Source organism: Aotus nancymaae, unplaced genomic scaffold (genome assembly GCF_030222135.1).
Source record: "Aotus nancymaae isolate 86718 unplaced genomic scaffold, 86718_ANA_hifiasm-v0.15.2.pri h1tg000002l, whole genome shotgun sequence".
Lineage (NCBI taxonomy): Eukaryota > Metazoa > Chordata > Mammalia > Primates > Aotidae > Aotus > Aotus nancymaae.
Window position 1 is genome coordinate 39,425,129 of NW_026988413.1, and position 27,143 is coordinate 39,452,271.

General features: G+C 36.9%; 1 protein-coding gene across 14 annotated transcripts in view; it reads right to left on the reverse strand.

Moving 5' to 3' along the window:
* ST7 (suppression of tumorigenicity 7) overlaps nt 1–27,143 on the reverse strand; it is a 288,286-nt gene that overhangs the window by 187,664 nt on the left and 73,479 nt on the right. The window lies entirely within an intron of this gene.

Sequence of the window (27,143 nt, forward strand, 5' to 3'; positions counted from 1 at the left end):
CAGAGAGAAATTATGTATTTCTGCAGTTATACAGAATGTGCCTGCCTCTCCTGCCTCTCCTTTCACCTCCTCCCTCTCTGCCACCCCTGAGACCGCAAGATCAATCCATCCTTTTCCTCCTCCTTCTCAGCCTCCTCAATGTGAAAATGATGAAGAAGAAGAAAACCTTTGTAATGATCCACTTCCACTTAATAAATAATGGGTAATGGAAATATCTAGGGATTTAGAATTTAAACAAGGAAGAGTAAATATATTTTCTCTTCCTTATGATTTTCTTAATAGCATCTTTTCTCTAGCTTATTTTATTGTGAGAATATGGTGTATAATACTTATTTAAAAAATATGTGTCAACTGACCATTTATATTATAAGTAGGGTTTCCAGTCGAGTAGGCTACTAGTAGTTAAGTTTTGTGGGAGCCAAAAGTTATATGCAGATTTTTGACTGCACAGGTATTAGCATCCCTAACCCCTGCATTGTTCAAGGGTCAACTGTATATTAATAATGCAAGACAGAAAATAAATCCCTGACTTCTAAGCTGATTTCTGAAGTCACTGTTTACTTCTGCATTTGATTTCTCAACATGCCCTCTCAGGCCAATTTCTAGAATAAAAATTTGGCATGGAGACTTATAATCACGAAAAACATCCCAAGCCTCCAAACACCTGGTATTAAGCTAGCTAACCTAGGCTCATATGTCACAGACTTCACATTACATCTATCTAATCAAAATCCTTTAATTATTGCCAGCCCAGGAAGCTATCTGACAATGCACAGAGCATAAACTGCCAGGCACTTGATTAATGTAAAACTGGATTGCAGCTAGACATGTACATTTGCATGGTTCTAAAATTTTCCTAGAGGACTCTCTAAATATAATTCTATCATGTGAATACCATATCACAGGGCCCTCCAGACAGATTCTGGGCATGATTCAGTTCTTACAATCAAATGCTCTATTTGGTAAAACAATCCATCTCATAAACAATACTAAGTTGTCACTGGCTGTAATTAAGTTGTTCTGATGAAACATACAATTCCCAGGTTCCAACTGTTTCCTCTGTCATAACCACTATTTCTAAATCCTCTTTGCTTAAATGTTTAAAATTTTCAACTAATAACTTCAAATGGGGCTTTACCTAGGGAAAAAAGATGAGTGGCAGGAATCATTCTGAAGGATGAATCCATGAGAACACCAAAAACAATGGGCTTCCCTGGTTTTTAATGACCGATGTCCTTAGTTTAGTATTTTGTTCAATGTTTCCAATGCAATTTAGATCCAAGACTACGTAGTACAAATACTAACTCCTCCAGAAAACTTTGCTGTAATTGTATATATTTACTTAATGTTCAATATGCAGCAGGCTCTGTCATTAAATCCTCCTGGCAACACTCTTGGGTGGGTACAATATTGTCCTCCATTTCATAGATGAAGAAGAGGCTCAGAGAGATAAATAATTTAAAATTAAAACTGCAGTAAATATAAGGATGGGGTTTTGAACCCATTCAGTCCATGCACTTAATAACTACTTTAAAGTTATGAATACATGAATGAGTGCTTCATCTACAGACAATTCCTGAGGTGTCATCTAGACTTTTATTAGATTATACCTGTCATTCTTCCTTGTTTAAATTCTAAATCCCTACGTTTCCATTACCCATTATTGCACAATCGCCATTACGTCACAAAATAAAGACACATTTACTTGGTATATGGTATAGTCTAGGTCCTGTTCTAGGTATTGGTAAAAAAAAAAAAAAAAAAACAGGAGGAAGCCCCATTTCTGGTAGACTAACTAGAACACAGTACAGGAATAACAGGTGGTACTGCGTGGGAGCAGCAGTGACCAACTATGTCCCTGAGAGAAGCTAAAAAAGGCTTCATGGAAGTAACACATGAGCTGGAATGCAAAGGACAGGCACAGATTTATCAAGCAGAAAAGGGAATAAAAGACATTTCAGTTAGAGGGAAAACACTTTGCAGAGGTGTGAAACTGCAAGCATATGGTCTTTTAGATGAAAAGCAAGACTTAATAGAGAAGTTGGAGTTGGCAGTGTCCCAGAGGAGACAGAAAAACTAAGGCTTGCCAGACAGGCTGAATACAGACAGGGAAGGGTCTTACATGGTGTGGGAAGGAAACAGGGCTCACCCTACAGGTGATGGGGGAGCTGTTAGAAAAGCAGCACGACATGGGGGAAAAGCACTACCAACAGACAGATATGGGTCTGACTCTTCCTTATATCACTTACAGGGGGCTGGTTTTCAGCAAGGTACATAATTTCACTAAACCACAGTTTCCTCATCTGGAAAACATAGATAACATATTCCTCATGGGACTGGTGTAAGGTGTGAATGAATACATTATCGATCTACATGAAACAGCTGGTACAAAACAACTGCTCAACACATGCTGGTTGCTTTCACCACTGGCTGTTACAACCTCTCTAGAACTTGATTTCCCTTTAACTGAAAGGTATACATCCTAAAAAGGTAGAATCCACTAAAAACTTGAAAGCCAGAGATGGTCCCTATATCCCGCAATCTCAGCACGGAGCTTAGTATTTTGTGAATAAATTTATTCATTCCACAGATTTCACTGGTCAGCAATAATGTGCCAGGTCTTGGCCTAATGCCAGGCATACAACGGGACAAGCAGATAAAAACCCCTGTCCTTGTGGAGCTTTCATTTGCGAATGGGAGGCTAGAAAGTGTGGAATATAGATAATATGCATTAGTAGGTAAATTGTATGATCTATTAGAAGGTGCTAAGTGCGATGGAGGAAAATTAAATAGGGTAAGAGAAATAAAGAGTGCTAGCAAGTAGAATGGTCAGGGCAGGCCTCATTGAGAAGGCACCATTCGCTCAAAGCCTTAAAGAAATAAAGGCGGGCCGGGCGCAGTGGCTCACGCCTGTAATCCCAGCACTTTGGGAGGCCGAGGCGGGTGGATCACGAGGTCAAGAGATCGAGACCATCCTGGTCAACATGGTGAAACCCCGTCTCTACTAAAAATACAAAAAATTAGCTGGGCACAGTGGTGCGTGCCTGTAATCCCAGCTACTCAGGAGGCTGAGGCAGGAGAATTGCCTGAACCCAGGAGGCGGAGGTTGCGGCGAGCCGAGATCACGCCATTGCACTCCAGCCTGGGTAACAAAAGCGAAACTCCGTTTCAAAAAGAAAAGAAAAGAAAAGAAAAGAAAAGAAAAGAAATAAAGGAATGAGCAATGCAGATATGGAGAAAGAACATTCAAGAAAGAGGGACCACAAAGCTCAAAGACCCTACGGCAACAGTGTACCTGGTGTATCCAAGGATAGCAGGCAGGTCTATGTGACTACAGCTGATTAGGAAGAGGGAATATTACGGAAGGTAACATGAGAGAGGTAGCATGGCCAGATCTGGTAGGGCTCTAATTCTGAGGGTGATGGAAAGCTATTGGAGGGTTTAAGCAGAAGAGTGACAAGGTCTGACTGGAGTTAGAAAAAGCTCTCTCTGGTTAATGGGAAGCAAAGGTGAAAACAGTATCACCAATAATAAGACTTCTGTAGTAATCCAGGCATAAGATGTTGTCTTTGACCACAGTAGTAATGGTGGAGGCAATGATGATACATTTGAAGGTAAAGCCAACACTACTTACTGGCAGTGCATGTAGAGTGTCAGAAATAAAGGAGTCATGGATAACCTCAAAGTATTTGGTCTCAGTAACTAGAAGGATGGAGCAGTCACAACCTGAGAAGGTGATGAGTGGGTGAGTAGCAGTAGGTGGGAGAGGCATCAGAAATCAGTTTTGGAACACATCTCACAAATAGAGGTATTTGTGGGACATCCAGCTGAAGATGTTGCCTAGACCACTGGATGAGCAGGTTTGAGTTCAGAGAGGCCTAGACTAGAGATACAAATTTGGGAGCTGTCTGCAAATAAATGGTATTTAGAGAGGTAAGACTAAATGAATGAACAAACATTAACTTTGAAATCACGGAACCCTGAGTTTGACTCTTGGCACTGACAACTGTTGAGTAACCTTACAGAAGCATCTTTAAATGTTTTCTGAATTTCTTTTGCCCCAAATGTAATAGTATGATAAAACTCCTACCTTAGGAGCCAAGGCAGGCTGATCACTTGTGGTTTAAGAGTTCGAGCAGCCTGGACAACATGGTGAAAAACCATCTCTGCTAAAAATTTTTTTAAAAATTAACTGAGTGTGGTGGCACACACCTGTAACCCCAGGTACTCGGGAGGCTGAGGCATGAGAATTGCTTGAATGCAGGAGGCAGAGGTTGCAGTGAGCCGAGCTTGTGCCACTGCACTGTCTCAAAAAAAAAAAAAAAGAAAGAAAGAAAGAAAGAAAGAAAAGAAAAGGAAAAAAAACACCTACTTTAGGGATTTACATGCATACACAAAGCACCCAGAAGGTATCAATTACATGTCAAGCTTTCAAATGGTGCTGACTTTATCAGGCTTTTAAGCAAATGAGTGATGTTAACAAATTTGTTAGAAAAATACCCTCATGCAACCCAATCCCTGCCACTAAAATGAAACATTCCATCAGATATGTAAATCAAAACTGCCAACAATCCCCTTTCTCTTCTTTATGAAGCCAAAGAAAAAAAGACATCTTAGAGAGAAGGAAAGGGAAAAGGTAACTGTTTAAGAACCCATCCCAGGGATGTGTACTGACAAAGAACAACGTATGTTGAAAACTAAGTAACGACAAGAGGCAGAGTGGTTCAAGAGGCAGAGTAACTCCTAGTCTTAGAGTCCCTGATAAGAGTGTGTCCTGTCAAAAACTCTTTGACCCTGAAAAATGCAAATGTAATTAAGGAAAACTGGCTAAGAAGTTAAGAAATACCTATCACCATCTTCATCCTCAGACACAACAGGCATTAATACCCAACTGGAATCTCTGCAAGTGAATGGATATAACACTTGCTATCTCACAGGGGTGTGGTAATGTTATTTTACAAGTTTAGACTTAAAAATTAATAGCACTAATAACAAAATCTGAGTAACTGAAGTAACATTTATAAACAATCTGAGAGACTGCAATGAATAGCAACATCTATGCCTTAACGATGGTGTAGACAATCACTTCTTCACCTTGGGAGATGAGGTTAGGCTCCCTTTAGACCTCATTCATGACAAGCTTTCATTGGTTAAAGGCAATTAAACAATACAGGAAACTCCCTGATCTTTTCTGAGAAGGCCTGTTGACTTGGGAATACGAGGCAGTTATCATAAAAGTAATAAGTTTAATCAAGTAAATATTTCTTGGCCTGAAAATTTAATTCGTCTCAAACATACATGACTTCTTCAAATAGCAGATAGAATTTTCTCAGGCCACAATGGAAAAACTGAAAAGGAATAGTCTCAAAGGTCCCAGCAACACATACCAATGCTTGCTTCATTAGTCATTATTTTCATCAACACCAATTTTTAACAACAACTCTTAAGACTATAAAGCATAAATAATTCATCTTTATTCCTCCACTGGGAGGCTTTAAGTCAAAATAAAAAATTACTAAGACTGAATACATTTTCCTCCCCCAAATTGCTGTAATCAGACACGAGGAAGTAGAGAGCTAGAAAATATGAAGGTATTCCAAAGATTATTAATAGCATATGTTTTGTGATGATTCAATGAAAATTGATTCTTACATGTCTATTTAATCCTTTATGGATTACTACATTAGTTCTAAAACAAAAAGGTGAATTGTTTTATGTGTTGCAATGATGGTTCAAAACACTATTTAATCCATTCCTAAACAATTATATTAAAAATTTCAAGTAAAAAAAATTTATGAAGCTGGACACGGTGGCTCACACCTGTAATCCCAGCACTTTGGTAGGCCAAGGTGGGCGGATCACAAGGTCAGGAGATTGAGACCATCCTGGCTAACACAGTGAAATCCCGTCTCTGCTAAAATACAACAAATTAGCTGGGTGTGGTGGTGTGCGCCTGTAGTCCCAGTTACTTGGGAAACTGAGGCAGAGGAATCACTTGAACTCAGGAGGTGGTGTTCGCAGTGAGCCAAGATTGCACTACTGCACTCCAGCCTGTGGCCAAGGCGAGACTCCATCTCGAAAAAACAAAACTTATGAATTATAATCATGATGAAAGAATATATACAGTGTGGAACCACTATGCTCAAATATATTATACAGTTAACATAAAAGACCTAGAGATTATGTCAAATCTCATTTTAATATTTAACTGCATGAATTTTCCCTAAAAAAAGGAAAAAAAAAACCCCAACTGGATCAAAGATTCAAAAGTAAAAAAGGAAAGTATAAAAGTACTAGAAAGAAATATAGGAGGTCTATATATTTTTTAAAATTTTGGAGACGGCAAGTCACAAAACAAAAGCCATAAATGAAAAATTTATAAATCTGACTACATGAAAATTGAAAATGCCTGCAAGAGTGAAGAATGCCATAAAGAAAAAAAAAACAAATTGAAGAACTCTACTGGCAATCATGCCACCATGTTTGGAATTATACTTAATAGGGAATAAAGACAGAGTGACACTCTGTCTAATCTCTGTCTTTTAATATCTTACACTTCCCACTTCATTGTAATTAATAATCAAGGGATGCTCTAGCCCAAACAGAGGCTATAAAACAGTATAAATTGGATGACTTTTTTGGAGAGTAATTTAGTGATTTTACCCTTAAATTTATAAACTATCAACTCCATTTTGGGGAATTTTTTCTGCAAATATATTTGTGTATATTCGCAAAAAATTGTAATAGCCCAAACTGAAAACAGCCTAATAGCTCCATCAATAGAGAATTATTTAAATAAATTATAGTATGGTCATACAAAATATGACTATAAAGCTGTTTTTAAAAAGAAAGTAATCAATCTAAAGATAGTCTCTACATCTTGTTTAAACACTTGCTTTAAAAAGCAAAAACTCAAATAATATAAAAGTGTGGAATGTAAACTCCTGTTTGTGTAAAATAAAGAAGAGAAACTACATATGTGTATCTATTAGGCAAGAATATTTCTGAAAGGTTATGTAAGGTCACCCACATTCCTTGGCTTGTAGCTGTCTCTTTCCATCTTCAAAGCCAGCAAAGGCAGGTTGAGTTCTTCACATTTAGCATTACTCTGATCTCTTCTTCTGCCTCCCTCTTTGACATTTAAGGACCCTTGTGATTATACTGAGCCCACCTGGATAATTCAGCACAATATCCATATTTTAAAATCAGTCTATTATCAACTTTAATTCTACCTGGTTTAAACCATAATTTCCCTTTGCCATTGAATGTAGCATATCCACAGGTTCCGGAGATTAGGACACGGACATAGAGATCTTTGGGGGCCATTATTGTGTTTACCAAAGGTACGGGTACACAGTTCAGAGAAAGGGGCTTTCTTATTTTTCTTTAAAGCAAAATATGCTTTATTGAAATACCCTATACAGCTGTTTTAGGAAAAAAAGAATACATGTACGCAGAGAGAAGGGACATTTATATGTGAAAAGTGATCTTATATATGGACATGTAAGATAGATGTCAAAAGTAATAAAGCAAATGGGAAACAATTTATAGGAAAACATGAAAAAGAAGGAAACATTCCAGTTAGCATCAAGCATTAATCAAGTAATTTCTCCCAGTAGCAACCACTTAGCAGATCTTCATTCTTTGCTAATATTAATTCTTTAAAAATATCCATACCACTGTCTTATAGCTCTGGCTAATTTAGTGACTGTAATATGATTTTTTGGCACTAAACATCTCTAGGCTTTACTGGAAGAGAAAGCAGAACACTCCAGTAAGAGCAGAACTTGCAATGAACAACCAATCAATCTGCTTGCTCATCTACTAGAATTACATTCATTCTCAGTGTAGAAAAATGAACATGCAGTAAAGATTCAATTCTAGGTTGCCAGGTGACACTTCTCTAAACCCTTTAAATGAAAATCAGCTGATACCTTTGCGCAAACATCACTCAGCCTTTCTTGTTCATGTTCAGAGCCTCCAAACCGCAAGGCAGATACAGCCCTAAAGGGCTGTCCCCCAGAGAAATCCTTAAACATTCTAGAAACCACCATCTACTAATGGTAACTTTTACTCAATCCAGAAGAAAGGAAAGCAAAGTGGTAGATAGTGTAGGGAGTAGGCAAGAAGAGGGGCAAAAAGAAAGGTGAATAATAAGGTTTGATGGAATGTGTATGTGTATAGTTCCATGGAGTAAGTTCTATAGAATGAAATCAGTACAGAATATTCTTCAAGACAGATTAATTCAGAGTTATTGTAGACCCTCTTGGCAATGATATTATTGCATAGACTATTTTAAATGCAAAAATGAAAGCCTAAATATATCAGCAAATTGTCCTACCAGTAATGGTTTTTCCCAAGAGGAATTGGACCAATCATCACTTCATTGTGACAAACAGGTACACCTAGACCCACTGGTAAATAAATGAATTGCATCACTAGATGAATTTTTAAGAAGTTTTACCTATGACCATCCCCTAAAGAATTACTATGAAGCAAAATGCTCAGTTGAAATGTGCTGCCCAGAGAGGGTATTTACTATGCGAAGAACAAACATATACCTATCCACTACCTGACTGAATTTCTTACAATGAACTGTTTTCATGTGCAAGCATGATGATTTTCCTTGGGCTCTTCTACCTTCCATGACAGATTATTTCCCTTGGAACACCTGTCCAAGATTTGCAAGATCCTTGGCCAGGCAAGACAGTCTGGTTTGTGACTAAAGAAGAGGTGGGATAACTGGCCCAGAATGAGTTCAAGTCAGACTTACCAAAATCACAGCCTAAGCAAGGGTGCTACCCACCCTACTGGGAAGTACTGAGGTGCAGTGTAGGGAGGAGGGATTTGTTTTCATCCACCTTAACATAAAAAACAAATTTTTAAAAATAAAATCAAAATATAATTTTTTCTACATAAAAGGCAGAAAGCAAATGATATTATTGCATTCTTCCATGTCCTTACAAATTCTAAGTTTACATAAATTATTTTGTTTGTTTTTGCAGAGAGGTTCTCACTCTGTCACCCAGGCTGTAGTTCAGTAGTGCCATCAGGGCTCACTGCAGCCTTGACCTCTCAGGCTCAAGCAATCCTTCCACCTCAGCCTCCTGAGTGGCTGGAACCACAGGTACATGACACCATGCTCAACTAATTTTTAATTTCTATGTAGAGACAGGGTTTCCCTATGTTGCCAAGGCTGGTCTTGAACCCCTGACCTCAAGCAATCCTCCTGCCTTGGCCTTTCAAACTGCTGGGATTACAGGCATGAGCCATCATACCCAGCCAATATTTTAAAATATATAGCAAAGTAGTATAAATTTCCAACATAAGCTGGTAATAGGAACCAGGTATCTTAAACTTTGGCAAGCCTTTTGTCCTCCAATTCTAGTTCCAGGAATGTATCTTAAGGAAAATAGCATGGCTACATGCAAAGATTTAACCATAAGAATCTTTGCCACATCTATTTATACAGAAAAAAATGAGAAAAAACCCAAATAGCCATTGATAAAGGATTAGCTAAAAAAATATGTTTCAAACTACAACGAAGTATTCTGTGGCTATTAAATTCAGTATTATGGCAAAATATTTATTAAATATTATTAAATGAAAAAAGGCAGACTGCAAGTAATATATACAAAATAATATCCTTTTACACAAATCACTCAAAAACTGTAAGACATATTAAAGAAGATATCATTGAGTGGAAGGATTTGGATGTTATTAATCATTTCTTGAGCAGGACAGTCTGCTTTAAACACAGAGCTAGAAACATTCACTATATTTTATACACACACACACACAACCCTTTATATATATCTGTATATCTATGTATAGTATAAATCCCCTAATACACTGCCTTCCAAGTGCTCAGTACATGTTTATTCACATTTATAGTTATATAACTATGCATTCAACACTTACTATATGTGAAGCACTGTACTAAGAATATACTTACATAGCAATCTCATTTACCTTTACAGCAAGTTTAAGGGTAGGGTATTGTCCTCAATTTAAAGATAAAAAATTGCCCAAGATCACTAGCCCAGTCAAGGACAGAACCAAATCAATCCCAATCTGTCTGGCTTCACAGCTCAGATACTTATCTTCTTCCTTCCTTTTTTATTGGTATTGTTTAAGACATCTACAATGAAAATGAACTCTGACATCTAAAAAAAAAGAAATTATTTCAGATACTGGAAAGATTAAAATGGTATTGTGTTCTAAAAAACAGCTCTCGCCCTAGCCTTAAGAAATGAAAGCATCATTAGGTGTCAATCAATATCCAACAGAGAAAAAGTAGTATAAATAAGGTAGACTAAAACTGGCCTGCATAGGTTAATGCAGGAACCAAGAGTGAACAAGCCTGTCTAAGCAGTAGGAACTGTCACAAACCCTACCATTTGCTGTGGTCCCCTTTACTGAGTGCACTGGGAGTTTTTGCCATTAGCTTGGGAATGATCTTTAGCAATGAAGATGACTCCAGGTAAACTATAGAAAATTATTCTTTGAAAGGTTATCACATTGGATCTATCTTTTTAGTGTCAAACATCTATCATCAGATATTTTTCAGTTAAGGCTATAGCAACAGAAAGTCCAGTCCCTTCCCCTAAGCACTCCCCTTTAAAGAACACAGCTTATATAAAGATATCAATCATCAACATCTCCACACACTGAGCACAATTATCTGGACCAATTATTTCACCACAGATTTAAATTAATTCCTGAAGCATCCATTTGCCATTGAGTAAAGAGCTTACACATTGGGAAGCGATGCGCTAAACCATAATGTCAGATATTGGATTCAATTCTATCCAGAAATAATTTAACACAATTCAAGACAACACTATTTGCCACATAATCAGAAGTCTCATTTGATCCCTCACACATTCAGAAGCATAGGCTAGCAGCAGTAAAAGACCTTGGGGAACACAAGAACAACAGAAAAAATAATCTTTATGTGCAACACAATGTGCTGAACACATAATGGATCATTTTAACAGTTTCATGAAAACTGAATAAAACATATTCCCACCACCTCTAATAGGAAAACGTGAAAGAGCACAGCACTCTCATCTCTTGATTCTGAAAGAAAAGGTCTATTTGCAACTCAGGTTACAAGATGATGTTAGATGCCTGGGCCAACCTTTTGGGATCAGTCTTTCACCATTCCCTCATCTGTTTTGTAACTCATTCTAATTAATTGCATTTGCCTGCCTTCTCTGTTTAAATGGCATCATAAAATCCTTTCCTCATCAGCCAGAAATTGCCTCTCCTTGGGAAGCTTTTGTAGTAGGACTGTGCATTAAGGACATAACATAAAAATGTAATGCTGCATATTTTCATAAAAATACAAGGTCACAAGACCTTCCTCCCAAATGCTAAATTCTCCTAATCACCAGTATAAAATACCAGTGTTTAGGGGGAAGTCTGCCTCACAAAATGTGGTCAGGGCAATTGCTCCGGCTGCCCATGTGACTTCCATGGCAGCTGTTCAGGGCAGAGCTGCTCTCTCCACTTGTATTGCCAACATTCCTAGAGCCACAATGCTGGGTCCAACCTGTGGCTTTTTATTTGTGTTAGGGAAGGAGGAAGCTTATTATGAAGCACACCTGCTGAATTCTGTAAGAGGCCTTTAGGCTGAAGTGCTGAAAGAAAAAAAGTCTGAAACTGTTATCACACCTACTGGTACCCCTAGGAAATGATTTGAAACTGAGTTTAGATTGAGAGTCAAGCAACTGGGGCTTTCTACAAATGCAGGGCATTTTCTTTTATTATGCAAATATTATCTCGTAACACCAAATGGGCAGCCAAATCCAAAAGTGTATGATATCATATCATATCATATGAATATGATATATGGCTACTCCAGTGAAAGACAATTGCCACCTAAATGCCCCATCCCTGCTTCTGCTTCCTTTCTCTGTACATAGTTGTCCCAGAAGGGGCCTTAAATTATCATATTTCATTTACACAGTAGCTGGATAGAGAAAAAAAGTGCAGAGCCTAGCACTGCTATTTACCCAGTCTTATTCCTAATGTCAATTCTCAAAAGCAAATAAATAAAAGCCCAGTCAGCTAAATGGGTAAAATATTCAGTTGTTTCCTGACCAGATTAACCAATTTCACTGATCGTGATAAATGTCATGTTATCCCTTATTCCAGATATTATGTTTTTCAGAGCCACACACATTACAAATGATAAAATATTCTAGATCATTTAGACTAACAGCCAATCTTGTAGCAGTGACCTGATTCCCTGTAGATGACTGGTTACTGTTAGGGGGTAGCTCAACTGCATGAAAGACAAAACAGAAATGTTAGTGCTTCAGGAGCAAGGAGTTATAATAAAACACAGGAAAGTCAAATCTTAATATGTGGAATGAGCTTGTCAAACAGTAATAAACAATTCTCAGGGAGATTTATTAAACAGCAAATAACTATTTTACCTGTCAGTCTCAAGACTCCACAAATGCACCCCAGTTCAGAAAAAGAAAAACCAGTTACCTCAGGCTTAAAATGCTAATATCCTAAGAAACCTCCAGAATCAGTTGTAAAACAGTAATAAAGCTATAAACTTCTTGTGTACTTCTCAAGGAATTTGCAATCATCTGGTCATTCATATTATCAGCAAAAATATATCAATTCATATTAGATCCTGAACTAATATATTCTTTAAGAATCATCTATTCTACAAAAAAATTATTCACTCAGATTTAAAAAAGACTAATTCTGTTTTTAAGCTACAAATTAGAGTACATTCAATGTTAAAGAAGAGGAGAAATTAACTCTATAAACCTAATTCAGTTTTATCTACTTAACAATGTCAGGTAAAGAAAATTCTAAAAAATGTTCATGAAAACAAAAGTCCTCCTGCTGGCAGCAGTGCTTACAATGGAGATATTTCCCTTATTAAAAATGAAAAAGCCTTTAAAAAACTTTAATCAAACTACTGTAATGAGAAAGGTTCTGATAGCTACGAAATTTACTGACTCAGTTAAAATTTCCACTATATATGTGTGTTTTACTTTAAGCAAATTAGAGGTACCAAACACAATTTGAATTTGCAGATGAATTATTTGCTTTTAAAAGAAATCTGCCATCCCTCAAAAAAATTAAAAACAGAAAATGTTTCTTCCATTCATTTGAAACAATCTACTGACAAAAGAAATCAATGCACAATTTCAGGAAACAAAGGCGAGACATATTCTGCATCCCTGAATTATTGTTCCAGCCTGACACCACACACAGCTGGTGTTACTCAGACTCCAACTTCCTCAACAAGAGAGGGTGGAAAAGGTCAATTTAATATTAAAAACAAACAGTCTATAGTCAGGTGTGCAGCTGGGTAATTCCAGAGCAGATGAAGACCCAAGCACTCAGGGACGTGGGCATTTTATATCTTAAAAACTATCCAGTTGCCAGTCTTCTGCATGGAATCAAATGTAAACACAGTCTTGGCTTCGTGAAAGTCTGAAGGAAAATTATTCACATTGCAACACCACAGAAAAAGTTTTTCATTCTATGCATAAGTACTGGAGGGTAGCAATACCGTTTCCTGATCCTCCTTACATAACTAAACAAAACATCTTGGATGCATGGTAGTATAAATCCTAAAAGAAACAGTCCAGAAAATAAACTCTTAGATGTATTATTTCCCTTCGTACATAGTGATAACTCTGTCTATCCCAATTAAAAGTCAAAAAGGGTTTATCAACTTCTTCAGAGGAGAAAATGCCACTTAATCCATTCAAATTGAGATTAAACAATGCAAAGCATGCTACGACATCTATATCAAAATATCATAAAGCTTTTTTAAAAAAGAATTACAAATATGCACGACTTTAAAAAAATCTAACAAAGCTACAGACATATAAATTAGATAAACCAACAAGTGATTATTAGTATTTGAAGTTTTCTTAAATATTGTTTCAGTTAAAATACAATACCATTACAAAGGTATAAATTCCACTCACATTTCAGACATTTTCATGAAAAGGTTATTGACCTTATTGTATTTAATAAGCAAGACACTCTGAGAGATGAAACTGACTAAGTATTAGGTGAGGTGAGTATAAAACCTAGGGCCACTGATGTTCTGTCTTTAAACAACTTTTAACCCTTCACACATCATAGCCTTTTGATATAGCAAATATTTAAATGGACATATTGAATGCAAATGGAAGGATAAAGCAATAACATAAATGACTAATATAATACCCAATAACAGTAGGTAGCATTCATTGAGCCTTTACTAGGCAATAAATATTTTAAGGCATTTAAAACTCAAAACAGACCAGGCACAGTGGCTCACACTTGTAATCTCAGCACTGTGGGAGGCCAATGCAGGAGGATTACTTGAGCCCAGGAGTTCAAGATCAGCCTGGGCAACAGAGCAAGACCACCTCTACAAAAAATAAAATATTAGCATGGCATAGTGGTGTGCACCTGTGGTCTTATATACTTGAGAGGCTGAGGTAGGAGGATCGCAAGAGCCCAGAGGTTGAGGCTGCAATGAGCTGTGATCGTGTCACTGCTCTCAAGCCTGGGGGCAGAGTGAGGCCCTGTCTCTAAACAAACAAATAAAAAAGAACAACAACAAAAACCACCTCACAACAGCCCCATGACACCTATTTATAAGCCTACTTTACAGGGTAAAAAACTGAAGCCAGAGAAGTTAATCAATCTATTCAAGGTCATTCAGCTAGTAGAATGAGGACTTTAGTCGACTGACTGACTCCAGATCATATAAACCAGAAGAGATGCTCCCTCCATTATAAAGTACAACAGAACATTAAAAAATGTTGGATGAGGCTAGATACGGTGGCTCATGCCTGTAATCCTAGCACTTTGGGGGCTGAGGCGAGTGGATCACCTGAGGTCAGGAGTTCGAGACCAGCCTGGCCAACATGGTGAAACCCTGTCTCTACTAAAATACAAAACTTAGCTGGGTGTGGTGGCGGACACCTGTAATCCCAGCTACTTGGGAGGCTGAGGCAGGAGAACTGCTTAAACCTGGGAGGCAGAGGTTGCAGTGAGCTGAGATCACACCACTGCACTCCAGCCTGGGCAACAGAGCAAGGCTCTGTCTCCACCAAAAAAAAAAAAAAAAAAAGGCATATGTGTACAAATCAATAAAGTAGACACACATGAATTAAAACTGTATTCATCTTATCCCCTTAGAATGTAAAAGGCCAGATAGCAGGAACCAAACTTAATAAATTTTTCCATTTAAAACAATTATTTCTCGTTATTTGCCATTTGTACATTCAATGCTGACATTTCTATCCTAGCTCATACTTTATATCAAATATATACACACAGTTTGATGCTGCTATGTGATGTGTTCCTGGTATCGAAAGCTTCAAAGATAATTAACATATCAATTGCTTATCATGTGCCATTAAAGGTTTGCCATTTTACTTATTCCATTTAAGCATTACAGCAATCCTATGAGGTTAATATTATCCCCATTTCACAGATGAGCAAATTGAAGCTAGGAGATAAGATTCCCAAAGCAACATAGTAAAACTAGACCCCCTTATCTGCCTGACCCAAAGCCCAGGTTCTTAAGCACTGTGCTATATATTTACAATAAAAATAACTAACAAAGTATGCCTGCCTGGAACTAACTTAGAAAAAGGGTAAGAAAGTCAGCATAGATGTATCCATAATCCCTAAGTATATTCACCGTTGCAGCTTTCAGAAGACTACACTAAGTAGGGAGTATTAGAGGATTACTGTCTTACAAGCTGCCTAAAACAAAGGTGGATGAATGTGATATTAATTGTTTTGAAGATGAAATATGTTATAGATTCATATTTATTATGCATATACATAATATGCTCTTTCAGGTCAATTCAATCTCTATCAAATGTGGCTTCAAGTTTAAGGACTTTGAAAATTACTGCAAGTAATGTCAAATAATTACAAAAGGGTCTCAAAAAATAAATTCAAATTCAATTTAATTTTTAAAGGTGACAAATGTCATCTGAATCTATTTTTAGAGAAAGGTTTGGTTTCAGAACTCTTGATCATGAGGATCCATAGATTTATTAGAGTCCCAAAAAGGTCGATAATCCAACAGGGCTATAGAATCAGCTTAATAAGAAGGAGAATCTTGTTTTTGAATATAAAAACTCATAAATTCATATCTAATTAAAGAAATGTGAATATTTGGCAAGAACTGGAGTAAAGTATATATAAATATAATAAAGTGATTTCCTGAGATATGACAAACAAGAGGAAGAAAGAAGCAATTCATCTTGTTGAGAGAACAAATGTTTTAAGGGCCATAAAACTAGCATTTACATAAACATAATTTTTAAATGTTCTAGGTATAAACCATTCTTTTTTTATTTTTAAAAATATTTTAACTAGGCCAGGCACAGTGTCTCATGCATGTAATTCCAGCACTTTGGGAGGCAGAGGAGGGCAGATCACTTGAGGTCAGGAATTCGAGACCAGCCTGCTCAACATGGTGAAACCCCATCTCTACTAAAAATACAAAAATTAGCCGTGTGTGGTGGCATGTGCCTGTAATCCCAGCTACTTAGGAGGCTGAGGCAGGATAATTGCTTGAACCCAGGAGGCGGAAGTTGCAGTGAGCTCAGATTGTACCACTGCATTCCAGCCTAGGTAAGAAAGCAAGACTCCATCTCAAAAAAAAAAAAATACACACACACACATAATTTATTTTAGGTTCAGGGGAACGTGCAGTTTTATTATATAGGTAAACTCATGACTCAGGGGTTTGATGTACAGATTATTTTGTCACCTCGATGCTAAGCATAGTACCCAACAGTTTTTTGTGTTTTTCCTCAACTTCTTCCTTCTCCCACCTTCCTTCCTCAAGTCGGTCCCAGTGTCTGTTATTCCCCTCTTTCTGTCCATGTGTTCTCATTATTTAGCTCCCACTTAAAAGTGAGAACATGCAGTATTTGCTTTTCTGTTCCTGTGTTAGTTTGATAAGGATAATGGCCTCCAGTTCCATCCATGTTCCTGCAAAGGACATGATCTTGTTCTATTTTATGGCTGTATAGTATTCTGTGTTGTATATATACCATATTTTACTTAACCAGTCAATCTCTGATGCACATTTAGGTTGATTTCATGTCTTTGATATTATGAATAGTACTGCAATGAACATATGAATGCATGTGTCTTTACAATAGAACAACCTGTATTTTTCTTAGTATATACCCAGTAGTGGGGTTGCTGGGTTGAATGGTAATCCTGTTTTTAGTTCTTTGAGGAGTTGCCACACTGCTTTCCACAATGGCTGAACTAATTTACACTTTCACCAGCAGTGTATGAGCATTCCCCTTTCTCTGCAACCTTGCCAGCATCTGTTAGTTTTTGACTTTTCAACAATGGCCATTCTGACCGGTATGAGATGGGATCTCACTGTGGCTTTGATTTGCATTTCTCTAATGATTAGTGATGTTGACCATTTTTTCATATGCTTGTTGGCTGCATGTAAGTCCTCTTTTGAAAAGTGTTCATGTCCTTTGCCCACTTCTTAATGGGGTTCTTTTTTGCCTGTATATATAAACAATTCTTATCTATTTGTTAAAACATAGTCTAGTGTAAATTAGTTCAACCATTGTGGAAGACAGTATGGCGATTCCTCAAGGACCTAGAAATAGAAATTCCATTTGACCCAGCAATCCCATTACTGGGTATATATCCAAAGGATTATAAATCGTTCTACTGTAAGGACACATGCACAAGAATGTTCATTGCAGCACAGTTTACAATAGCAAAGACCTGGAACCAACCCAAATGCCCATCAATGATAGACTGGACAGGGAAAATGTGGCACATATACACCATGGAATATTATGCAGCCATCAAAAACGATGAGTTCATGTCCTTTGTAGGGACATGGATGAACCTGGAAACCATCATTCACAGCAAACTGACACAAGAACACAAAATCAAACACCGCATGTTCTCACTCATAGGCGGGTGTTGAACAATGAGAACACATGGACACAGGGAGGGGAGCGCTACACACTGGGATCTGTTAGGGGGAAATAGGGGAGGGACAGCAGGGGGTGGGGAGTTGGGGAGAGATAGCATGGGGAGAAATGCCACATACAGGTGAAGGGGAGGAAGGCAGCAAATCACACTGCCACGTGTGTACCTATGCAACAATTTTGCATGTTCTTCACACGTACCCCAAACCTAAAATACAATAAAAAAAAAACTCTAAAAGACTCCTTCATGACAACATTTGTTTAGTGAAATCTCACTTTCCAGGTTATTTAAGACTTTTACAAGTGCAAATAATTCCTCCAAATTCAAATTAATGATGCTTTACTAATGCCACCACTTTTACATTTACTATACATTCCCTAGAAATACATATTCAGTGGGTAATATAAGTTACTCCACACCAAATAAGTATTCTTCTATCAATTAAAAATATTCTGACTATTCTTTTAATTTCATAACTGGTTTTACCATTGCTGAGAGAAATTAAAGACCTAAATTAAAGGACAAATATACCATGTTCATGAATTGTAAAACTTAGTATTATTAAAATGTCAAATCTCCCCAAGTTGCTTTATAGATTAAATATACGCTCAATCAAAATCCCAGCAGGTCTCTTTGTAGAAATTGATAAGCAAATTTAAAAACGCATAGGGATATGAAAGGATGAAGTATAGCCAAAAGAATTTTGAAAAAGAACAGACTTGGAGGGCTTACACTACCTGATCATAAAGCTATACAATAATCACAATTATGGTATTGGCCTAAGGATAAATATACAGATCCCCAGAATAAAACAGACTAGAAAAATAGGGTGAACTGACTTTCAATAAAGTTGCCAATTCAATGGGGAAATAACAGTCTTTTCAATAAATGGTGCCGGAACAAGTGAATATTCATTTCACTAAAAACAAAAAATAAGTAAACATTTATCATTACCTCATATACAAACAAAAATGTACTAAAGATGGATCATAGCACACATAGAAGCAAAACATATAAAACACCTGGAAGAAAATACAGGCGAAAAATATTCATGACGATAACATACGCCAAATATATTTACATAGGACAAAAGAAATTGATAAACTGGACTTCATCAAGATTAAAAACTTAACATTATGAAGAAAATAAAAAGGAAAGCTACAGACTATAAGAAAATATTATCAATACATATACCTAACAAAGGATTTGTATCAAAACATATGAAGAACCTTCAAAACTTGACAATAAAACAACCTCATTTAACAGGCAAAGGATTTGAATAGACACTTAACCAAAGAAGATATACAAACAGCAAAAAGAACATGAAAAAATGTTCAACACAAGAATGAAAGACATGCTAATTAAAATAACAATATAGCACTACACACCTGTGAAATCAGCAAAAATTAAAAAGATTGACAATACTAAATGTTGGCAAGAATGTGAAGCAAGTGAATTCCCATCTGTTGCTGGTGGGAATGTGGCAGTTTCTCAACAATGGCAGGCCTAGGTATTTACCTAAGAGAAATGAAAACATATGTCCACATAAACAAATATATATGAATGTTTATACATGCAGCATATATATATATAGCTATATATGTAAAACATACAAAATATGTGTTAATCATCCATGTTATCAGTAAGGTTTACAGTCAAGAGTAGGCTAGTAGTTACGTTTTCGGTGGTAAAAAGTCATGTGGATTTTCAACTGTGCAGGGATCAGAGCCCCTAAGCCCTGAGTTGTTCCAGGGTCAACTGTATAGGCATTCCTGCTGACAACCCCAGCTGAGCCCTAAGTCAACAGCCAGCCTCGACTAACAGCATAGGCCAGACCTATTCTGGATATCCAATTCAGGTGAGCGTTTAGATGACTACAGCACTGACAGAAATCTAACTGCCTAAGACCCTTCATGAGAACCACCAGTGGGGTCCAGTGGGGTCCAGTTAACCCACAGAACTGTGAAAGATAATAATACATAATTGTTTTAAATGACTATGTTTTGAGGTAGTTTGTTGTGTAGCAATAGGTAACTGAAACATCATTACACCAACACAAGTCTAGGAAAGTTTCAGATGAGAAATACAGACTTCTGAGACAAGTACAGGCTTAGACCATCCATGTACATCACCAGGCCAGACGCTACCAAAGCCTCCCGCTGAAAACTAGGTGTTCTAGAAGAAACCAGAGGTGAAGGAGATAGTAAAGAATACCCCAAAGGAGTCACTGTGATTTCCTAATCTATATGCATTCCAGTTGGGCTTGCTGCTACCCAAAATATGCCAAAAATCCTGAATCTTAACAGTCTGAAACCCTTACAAAAAAAAGTAAAATAATTTTTCTAGTTCCTGAAATTACATCAGTATTGCAAGCAAACAATTATCAATTTTCATGCTGTATATAAACTGATGACTATTAGTAACTCATTATTTTTACTTAAACTTTAAGAATGATAAAGGAACTTAGATTAGACGTAGTCAACTTATCAGTATATGTCAAATTATCAGTACATGATAGTTTACCCACCAAAAAATTTGGGTTTAGTAATGAAAGTCCATATGCTATAATCCTGTTTGTGTCATTTGTTCCTTCTCTGATGGATGACAAGAGCTGGTTACTGCCATGTTTCTGACATGTCCTCGTTCTGTGTGAAACTCCTTAGCCTAGAAAATTTTATTAAACTCAATATTAACACCCTACAAGCCCACACATCATATTTTCAATATTACCTTAATCCACAGCAGATTCAAATTTTAAAGAACATGAGTAGTTGATATATGCTAGGTACCCTGCTACACTGGGGATTTACCATCAACTGGTAGAAACTGCATTCAAAAGAACCCAGTCATGGCTCTGAATCATTAACACATTGACATTACTGAGAACCATAATGTGACACAGACTGGTGTGTTTATTTTATATCATTCATTCATTTTAGAGACAGGGTCTCGCTTTGTTACCTAGGATGGTCTTAAACTCCCGGGCTCAAGCAATCCTCCTGCCTCGGCCTCCTAAAGTGCCAAGATTACAGGCATGAGCCACCACGCGTCTGGTCCAATGTCTAAAGGGACATTTCTGGAACATTTAAGATTCTTCATTTTATTCTTTTTTTTTTTTTGAAGAGGGAGTCTCACTCTGTTGCTGAGGCTGGAGTGCAGTGGCGCTATCTTGGCTCACCACAACCTCTGCCTCCGAGGTTCAAGCAATTTTCCTGCCTCAGCCTCCTGAGTAGCTGGGACTACAGGTGTATGACACCATACCGGGTTAATTTTTATATTTTTAGTAGAGACAGGGTTCACTATATTGGCCAGGCTGGTCTCGAACTCCTGACCTCATGATCTGCCTGCTTCAGTCTCCCAAAGTGCTGGGATTACAGGCATAAGCCACCGTGCCCAGTCCTTAACTTTATTCTTAATTTGGTAAATATTTTTACATTTAAATATTTATCTATATGTCTATTACTCATACTAATGTGGAAAATACTTGCAATGACACAGTGTACTGAGGGGAGAACATTCCAACCTTTAGCAGCTGAAGCTAATCCTACAGTGCTATGACCAATCAATGATGCTTGCCAAGGGGCATTTGGCATTTGCCAACCCTGACCCATTTCATCAGTTTCATACAGTCTCCTCCCTTCAAACCTCCTCTTGGGTCCCTTCAAATATTCCCATGATGGAACTTCCAGTCTTCACCCAGCCTTCCACTGCTGGACTCTACTCTCCACAAATGTCCCTTGATAAGCCCTATCCTGGCAGATATCCAGGCCCCCAAAGGCCAATTCCCCTAACACAGAGAGTTCATTAGATAAGCCACACTTTAAGCTTAGATGGTAGATGGCTACACCCTGGTAGCACATGGTAGAGCCATGACACGAGTTCAGGCAAGTGAAAGCCAGAGTCTCTGCAATTAGTTGCTGCATCTGGCATGTGGCTGCTGCCATTTCTACAACATGCATCAAATTGCATATTCATTTTTTCATTCATAATTATCTACATTAATTACTAATACAAGTAGAATACACTGAAAATCTTACAATTTACTATTCTAGCACAGTAAATGGGAGCTTTTAAATAAGATAACATTTGTGCATTTTCTTGTTAAAAACTTTAATAAGTATCTTAATTAGTGCTTTACATCAACTAGGAAAAAATGGAAGGTATCAATACTCTTCAAAAAAGAAAGAAAGAAATGACTATACAATTTATAGTCTGTAAATGATTATACAATTTATAATGTCCCGTATAGTCTCATATTGAAAGTTTAACAGTATTTGAACATAACTCAATGCAGTGACTATTATTAATATTTAAAAAAATACTTATGATGAGTGACTTTTCCAGTTCAGAATCCATAACAACAATGAATCCTATTCACATCCTGTGTAACTCCATGGGGATGCTATGGGGAAAGTTTCCATATATGGTAATTTTCCCTATAGACTCCCCACAGTTTACACAGGATATGAATCTGGTCCATTGTGACAATGAAAACAACAAATCAGTGAAGACTTATATGTAATTTTTTCTGAACAAACTACAGACTAACAATTAGAAAGACCAATACTCAAGTGAAAATAAGAAATCTGAGGATTTAAAAATAACCATTGCATATTTTTATTCCATTTATGTACTAGTACATAAATATCCAGAAGAAAAAAGTCCTTATTTACTTTAAAATATTCTCTTGATACTAAAAATTACAATGTCAACTACTAACAGCCAAGGAACTCAAAAGGAAATTTCATATCAGAATGTGTGTTGTCAGAAGGAAAGAAAAAATGATATGGTAAGATGAGTCAAATATGTTCTATAAGCTTTAGTTTTTCAAGCTCCTGTATGACTATGTTCCAATATAATGCCTATAATCCATAATTATTTTTCCATGTTTGTGACTTCAGCAGTCTGTGGTTTTCTACTTATCTAAAGTCATGTAATGATATTTTTCTTTTACATTCAATGCTCTAAGCATAGACTTAGAGATGCATTTTTGTGCATATACTTAAGTATTTCTATTTTTGTTTTAAGACAAAAGCATCTAAAATCCAATGCAGCTAAATCTAATAACCAGATTAATGTTGTGGGAAAGGAAAATGGCTCATGTTCCTAAATTACCTAGTTGCATATGACAATAATAAAAAGGAAAACCAAACAGAGTACTAAAATGTCAAACATACTAACAGCAAAAGCAGAGGTCTGATACAATTATTTAATAATAATAGATGCTTATTTTGAGAAATGGTCCAGTTGTGAACAGCCATTTCTGAATGACCATAGTTACTATTCAAATCTCAGCCAATTCACAGAAGTTACACACCAAAATGATAGGCCCGAGTTTAATCTCACATGTGACCAGTTATCAAGAATGGCCTGAGATGTACATAAAAGAGTATGACTCCCTTGTTTATCAAAGAGATGTCTGTTTTATTACAGTATCTTGGTGATTCAATATTGCTATGGTATTATTCACTTGACTACCTCTCACACAATGGCTCAAAATTTGAGAAAATTACCTAGTTCTTGGTAACATAGTACCACACTCCCTATTAAAACTGAGAAGCTGTCAGTTTCGACTTAGTGCACTCATCAGTAATGAAAATAAAAGGCAACCACTGAACTTTTGGTGCCCATCAAAGACAAATCACATGGGGTATCCAGTGTATCCCAAATCCTTTCCAGTATCTGGCTGCCTACCCTAGGTTATGTGGCTATCCAGAGAATGGCAGGGAAGATGTGTGGACCAGCCACACCAGAGCTAAAGAGGACTCCTGATCCCCCGACACACCTGTCCACTAGTTTCTCATCTCCACTAAACTCAGGTGGGGGGGATCCTACTAAAGCTTTGTTGGTTCTTTGGTGATGTATTTTCCCCCTCCACAGATGCTCTAGATGGTCTTTTTAATTACTATAACTATATCAAAAAAAATTCGGAAGAGGGATAAAATAATGCTATTTGCCCCAGGGACACTCCATTTCTCAGCAGGTAAGATGTTGCTCTCTTCACTGGACTAATAAGGTAGGTGCTTTGGAAGACACATTAATGTGTTAGACCAGGGCTAATTCCCATCACAGTACATCTTAAGTGGTACCCTTGAGAACTGAAAAAAGCAAAACATGGGAGGGGAGACAAGAGGAAGACTGAGTCCAATAAATGCTAATTAAATAATTCATCATACTTAAAGTATCTACTCTTTGAAGAATAATTGGCTCTATCAAGGAGGATGTAACCAAATGTCAGCAGTGCAAAACCAGTTTTCCTCAAAACCAGTTATTCCACAAAAAGAAAAGATGAAATTTTTTTCTCCCTTTCTCCCTAAAAATATTTTCTCCTCTTATAAAATGTTAAGAGAAAAGTTGTTAATTTTGAGGAATTTAATCAGTTTATTTTAAAATATATCATTAAATTGGCTGGGCACAGTGGCTGACTCAGCACTTTGGGAGGCCATCATGGGCGGGTCACCTGAGATCAAGGGTTCAGGACCAGCCTGGCTAACATGGTGAAACTCTGTCTCTACTAAAAAAAAAAAAAAAATACACACACACACACACACACACACACACACAAATGAGCTCGGTGTGGTGGCACATGACTGTAGTCCCAGTTACTTGGAAGGCTGAGGCAGGAGAATCACTTGAACCCAGGAGGCAGAGGTTGCAGTGAGCTGAGATTGTGCCAGTGCAATCCAGGCTGGGTGACAGAGCAACAGAGTGAGACTCTGTTACTAAATAAATAAATAAATTTAAGAACTCCAAATACACATTTCAATCACCACCCTCCTCAAAAAGCTTGATAGTACTTTCTTCTTGTACCTAAATTATTTTAACCACAGAAATTAAAATTATATTTCTTCAAAGCAGTTAAAGAGCAGTCATACTACTCCCATTTTTAGACATGGGAAATTTCAGTAAAGGAAAAGCTCAGTGAAATGCATCAAGATGGTAACAAATGGAATTATAGAAGCCATATTTCCTGCTTTCTGATTAGTCTACATATACTATAGAACGCCCATTTCAAAGTGAGCCCAAAATAGATGGACTATGGCCAATCTACACAACTGTGAGAGATTCAGATTCACTAAATCAAAGAGATGAGACTAGTATCCTTGGAGATATTGACTAAAGCAGTGTCGGGCATAAAAGAACATTTATTAGTTCTATTGCCATAGTTGTGTAAGTCTTTAACTTTGAAAAACTAGAGTCTACTCTTCCACATAAATTTTTTGATATTTTTAAGGCTTTTTTTGTGTCTGTTTTTTTGGTGAGGGAGGGTGCAAGTATTTAAAATGATACTACTTCAAAAAGACAGAACATGCTATAATGTGATATCCAGGCTACTGTAAATTCCTGACCTCAAATGTCTGAAACATAAAATCAACTTAATCTAATATTTGAAAATGAAGACATTTCCTTCTCTTACAGGCAAAGAGGAAGGGGAGATAAAGAAAATTTAAAAGAGCCACTTACAATGTGAATCTATGGCATCAGAAGTCAGAATAGTGGTTACCTTTTCATGAAGAGGGGAAATAACACTGACTGGGAAAGGATACGAGAGAATTTCCAGGGGAAATGGAAATGTTCTGTATTTTGATCTGAGTAGTAGTTCTATGGGTATAAGCATGGGCAAAAATTCACTGAGCTGCACGCTTAGACTTAAGCATTTTACTGCATGAAAATCATATCTCAATTTAAAAAGTAAGATCATCCTATACAAGTAAGGCACTGCAACCATATCAAGGACAGGAATCAGGATAAGTTAGAAAAAAATTAACCCTTTCCAGGATCTACCACAGCACTGTATACAAAATAGATAGTTAAACAAGTATTTCTTATGATAATTTAGTAAGAACACCCTAGATAGTTTGGGAGATCCCTTTGAACTAATTGAAATTTCAAATGTGTCTATTTTCCTGAATATTCTAAATATAGTTTCAAACCTAAGAAACAGCCTCCAAAAGGTTGAAATCGAAGACCTAGAAAGCTATGTCTCAGAACACAAAGAAAATACACTTATCCTAACACTGAATGCAGACTTGGGGTATCATCTCATCTAAAGAAGGCAATTCATTTTCAACACAATATCCACTGACAGTACAAATCTACCTATGATCTTCTAGTTATAAGCAAGAAACAGAGCTTAACACTCACAAAAGACAAAAAATGTTAAAAACCTGTACGATAGTATTCTGTCTTCTGAAGGATATTCTATTCTTTTCAGTAATCTGGTAGCTATCAAGACTACAAGCAACCCGCAGTTTTCAAACATACCATACAGCGCATAGGTGATATTATCAAAAGTTCAGGCTGATGATCAGGAAAGACTATGTGTCTGCCTGGTAAAACTGAGCAGACAATATTAGAGTCTCTAGTCTAAGAACCAAAGACTTCTGCACTGAGTTTTAACTTCCATGTTTAGCTAAAGCAAGCAACAGGTCTAATTTTCCTTTAGCATGCAAATATTTCTGTTCATACCTAGGCTATTACATAAACAAAATTCCATTACTGAAATGAGACTTTGTCACTTAGTAATCTATTTCTATTTCTTGGAATAAATAATTCTAAATGTACCATTAAGTGAATTTTAAAAATTATGTCTAAATTATTAGAAAATAATACTGTCACATGCTGAATGGGACATTACATGTCACTGTTATTCTATGACTTTGATTAGGCAATGTGGTAGTCTGAGATGAGAAGCTTCTACGGTGAAACATAAGTAATTAACCCTTTTAAAAAGCCAATCAAGAAACAAAAGAACTGAGAATTCTTAGCTCTCTTGAAATGCTACTATTCTGCAATAATCAGCTATGCACAAATAGTCACACTGATCACCTGAGATCAGAAAACAAAGGTCAAACTACAAGTTCATAAGAAATCGGTTTCCTAAATTCCTGCCCTAAACCCCTTCTCCCTGGCAAAGATAGTGCCTTGCCAATATTTAATGATCTAGCCAGCATGTTGAGAGTCTCTTTAGAAATTCTTTTCTCTTTTAGAAATTCTTAACTGTCATCTTTGCTAATAGACGATGACAAAATATTCTGCAGAGCCTGTATAACTGCATTGACGTTATATTTCTATATCTAACACTAAATCATCCTCACATAGGTTGTTTATAATTTTTAAAATATCAATTGTAGCTGTCTACAACTGCTGTCCTGCCTAACCCA